We start from the raw sequence: 4705 nt of genomic DNA, 5'->3' as shown, positions 1-4705 counted from the left end.
TCCTGTGTGTTTGTGTTTGGGTATTCTATACTGAAGAAGTCAATAGAAGCCTTGCTATGACTAATTTCTTTTTGAGCTGTTATGATTGTTATATGTAGACATGGGGAAGATTTAAGCCATTTTCTCAGAGAAAACTAGAACTTTGCTTCAGTGAATACTCAACTATTCCTAAACTGTGAATATAAGAGTATTGGTTCATCATAGAAAATTTAAAATGGAAGAATAACCATGACATTCTCTTTCAAGATCATGCTTATCTATCCTCTAATTCCTGTACAGGAGCACCTGGCCCACTAGGGCGATGGCTTCCAGAAGGAACCCTCTTAATGTGTTTCACTCGAAGGCACGGGTTGAGACCAGGAACAGTAGTGCCAAGGGGCCACAGCTGGAAAAGGAAGCAGGCCTGTGACATCCTGTTAAAGGTGAAACCTAGGATGCTTTTTTGTTTTAACTACTTTATGGTTTACTTTTCTTCCCTTTGGTGGGCATTTGATTACATTTAGTACTGTTTTCTAAGAGGGGGTACATTCTCAGTCTCCAACCACTAACCTGAAAAAGAAAAAAGTCTCTTACAGCAACAGCTTCCTAAACTACTAGTTCGACAAGATGGTAGTTGGTTTTCTGAGGGACAGGAATTAGATAAATTTGGGAAACACTGCAAACTCATGTAGGATTCACAAAGGCTCAGAAGCTTTGCAGTAAGCTCACTTAATGCGGTTTCCTCAACCTAGAATGTGTTAAAAGCTGCCTCCTGCAGCACCGAGGTCCACAGGTGCCTGGCTCTGTGCTCAGCTATGGCGTGCGACTGCGCCGTCCCCGGAGGGCTGGCTGACTCCACAGAGGCCTCACCCCTCTCCCTGGGTAGGCCATGCCTGGCTAGTAAGCCTGTAAGTTTCGAGCATGGAGAGGAACTGGGTGTCTATATGTTGTGTCTTAGTATAAAGTTTTATAAATATCTCTTGTTGAGTTAGTGATGCTTGTTCCCATGGCAGCCTTAGACCCACTTAGTCACCAGTGTGAATGGTGACGAAGTGAGACCATGAGAGGGAGATTTCCTGGCTCTGAAAAGCAGTTATTTCCCAGGGACCCTTGAGCTCCAACTTCTCCTCAAGAAAGGATGGGTTTTTATAGGCATATTCTAAAGACATTTTAGAACTTCTTTATTACATATTTTGCTTATTTTATTAATACCCTGACTCAGGAAATTCATATTTCCAGGATGTCATTAAAAAAAAAAAAAATACAGCCAAAAACCTTTTAAGATATTCATGTGCCAACCAGGCACCTAAAACTGAAGTGTTATAAATGTGAAATAAGCTGTAAAAGTAGAAATCATATAATATCTTAAAAACACTGAAATTAGACAACGAGATGATGGAACCCCAGTATTTGAAAAGCTGGGCTGCTTGGGTAACAGTGTACTTAGCAGCTGTGGGACCTCTGTGCTTGTTTCTGTGTCTGTAAAATGGGGATACAAGTGTCTACCTTGGGGCTTCCCTGGTGGCCCAGCGTCCAATGCAGGGCGTGTGGGTTTGGTCCCTGATCGAAGAAATTAAGATTCCATGTTTTGCCACGGTGTGGCCCCCAAAAAATGGTATCTGCCTCACAGTGTTGTACTCAAGCATGTCAAGCAAGTATTTGGAGGTGCTCAAATGTGAGTGGCTGTTAGTTTAAGAAGGTTGATGGTCTTGTAAAGAGATGGACTCTGGGCATTCAAAGATATACTGTACATAGCTCTTTTTAAAAAAGTTTTTATTTTAAAACATTCATTTCTGTACAGCAAGGAGATTCAGTTATACATATAATGGTATATTCATTCTTTTTTTAATATTCTTTTCAGTTATGGTTTATCATAGGATATTGAATGTGGTTCTCTGTGTTATACAGCAGGACCTTGTTCATCTGTCCATTCCGTATATAATAGCTTACATCTGCCATCCCACCCTCCCAGTCCATCCTTCCCCAGACCTCTCCCCCTTTGCAACCACAAGTCTGTGCTCTACGTCGTGAGTCTCTTTCTGTTTCACAGATAGGTTTCTCTGTGTCGTATTTAGATTCCACGTTTGAGGTATCGTATGGTATCTGTCCTCTTCCTGACTGACTTCTCTTAGCACCGTAATCTCCTGTTGCACCCATGTGGCATTATTGTTCTTTTTTTTTGGCTTAGTAATATTCCATTGTATACATGTACCACATCTGCTTTATCCATTCATCTGTCAGCTTGTTTCCACATCTTGGCTATTGTGAACAGTGCTGTTATGAACATAGGGGTACATGTATCTTTTTGAATTATAGTTTTGTCTGGATATACGTGCAGGAGGGGGATTGCAGGATCAAACTCTAGTTTTCTGGGGAAACTCCATACTGTTTTCCAAAGTGGCTGTACCAACCTACATTCCCACCAACGGGTACAAGGTTCCCTTTTCTCCACATCCTCTCTAGCATTTGCTGTTTGTAGAGTTTTTAATGCTGGCCATTCTAATCACGGATGTGAGGTGGTACTTCATTTTATTGGATAGTTTTGATTTGCATTTCTCTCATAACTAGTGGTGTTCAGCATCTTTTCATATGCCTGTTGGCCGTCTATAGACATCGAGAAATGTCTAAGGTCTTCTGTTTTTTTATTGGGTTTTTTTGTTGAGTTGTATGAGCTGTTGGTATATTTTGGAAATTAGGCCCTTATTGGTTGCATTGTTTGCAAATACTTTATCCCATCCTGTAGGTTGTCGTTTTTCTTAAAGCTTGTGTTTGGCTAGGTCCCATTTATTTTTGCTTTTATTTCTATGGCCTTGGGAGACTGACCTAAGAAAACATAGGTACAATTTATGTCAGTGAATGTTTTGCCTGTGTTCTGTCTAGGAGTTTTATGGTGTTATGTCTAATATTTAAGTATGTTAACTATTTTGAGTTTATTTTTGTGTATGGTGTGAGGGAGTGTTCTAACTTCATTGATTTACTTGTAGCTGTCCAGCTTTCCCAACACCACTTGGGGAAGAGACTGTCTTTTCCCCATTGTATATTCTTGCCTCCTTTGTCAAAGACTAATTGACAGTAGGTGTGTGGGTTTGTTTCTAGGCTCTGAGTCGTATTTGTAAGGTTTTATTTTTGTTTTTAGGTTTCTGATTTTTGAAAGATATTGGCAGTTTCAAGGTTAACAGACTATCAAATACCTTAATATTTGTTTAATTGAAGACAAGGACTAAAAGCATAGCCTTGGGGTTAGATCAGGGTTCCAATGGTAGCTGGTTCTAGCTGGGCATTGTCCTTGCACTTTCTCATTTGAAAAGTGGACATTTTAGGCTAGGACATGCTGGTTAGCAGGGTAGGTAGTACAGGGTAGGTAGTCCCGTACCCTGGGAGGGGAAGGCGTCAAGATGGGCTGGGAGGAGTAAAAGTGAGACTGGCAAGGCCTTGGGAGAGACAAAACAAGGAGGGATGGGGGCAGCGGTGCAGAGTGGCCCCCATTCTCATGACCACAAAGGTGAGGGGTCCGGTGAAACTGTTAGGTTCTCCACCAAAGATACACTGTGCATACTCTGCTCCCACACCCGGGCTTTACTCCCAGAATTCTCCAATGAAACCACCCAGGAAATCACCTATACCAGAGGCAGGACAAGCCAGGCCTGCCCAGCAGCACACAGGTCTGGGGAGCTGAGGGGGAATCATGTGGGAGAGGATTTGGGTTGTGTACATGTCCTGCTCTGCAGCGAGCCTGGAGACTTACGTTCTGTGGGTGCACAACCTTGCTGTCCCTCACTTGTGCTTGTGAGCATCTCTCCCTGGAAGGAGGCCTGGCTGTGAGTGAGCTCTCAGCACTGGGCCAGCTGCTCTGGGCAGACTGTCCCCAGCAAGAGACTCCCAACCCCTGCATCTGAGGCCACAGGACTCAGGTATGTGCACTTTCGAGGGAATGTCCTTTAAATGGGAAAACTGCACTCCTCACCCCTTACTGCCTTCGTGCGGCAGACTTGGTGACGGGTCAGGTGTGATGGGGGGAGGCGGGTATGGGTGGTTGCACCCCTGCTGATAGGGGAGCAAGCTCATAAGGCAGACTCAGCTTTGCCCTCCTCACGGGTGTCAGTCTTGCTTTCCCAAACGCTGTGCAAAGTTGGCCCTTTGCTTAATGTTTTCAGGAAGCCAGGCCGTTCTCCCTGCCTGTGGCATCCTCTGCTTATTACCACTTACTCTCCTCTGTGTTTCTCAAAATGTGGCCATGAGGCCAAAAACTCTTCCTAGTACTAGGATGTTATTTGCTTTTTTTTTTTTTTTTTTACTGTTCATTCTGTCAGTGGTTTATGGTGGAATCTTCCAGAGGCTGTGTGACATGTGATGATGGAATGTGCGTGTTCACTGGTGTTCTAAAATGTTCTCAGCTTGAATTTCTAGTATGGTAAACCCTGATGACCACACCCACAAAAGCAGAGCTCGTGGAGGTCGTTCATAGTACAGAAGAGTGTAAGGGAGGGCTGAGGCCAAAGCGTTTGGGAACTGCTGGCCCACTGCCAGTCTCAACACCTGTGCTCTAGGGTCCAAGTGCGGGCTTGCTCCTGTGGCTCTTGGTTACTTTGTATCGTCAGCTGAAGGGATCTGTCACCTTTTCATAATGAAAGTTTCTGCAGCTGTACACACAGGCCCCTTCTCCTAAGCAGGATGACAAGTTCCAGGAGGTGGGGATGGCCCCTCACCCTCTCCATGTTCTCCCTGG

Source organism: Bos indicus, chromosome 10 (assembly GCF_029378745.1).
Source record: "Bos indicus isolate NIAB-ARS_2022 breed Sahiwal x Tharparkar chromosome 10, NIAB-ARS_B.indTharparkar_mat_pri_1.0, whole genome shotgun sequence".
Lineage (NCBI taxonomy): Eukaryota > Metazoa > Chordata > Mammalia > Artiodactyla > Bovidae > Bos > Bos indicus.
Note: the sequence above shows the minus strand (reverse complement) of the source record.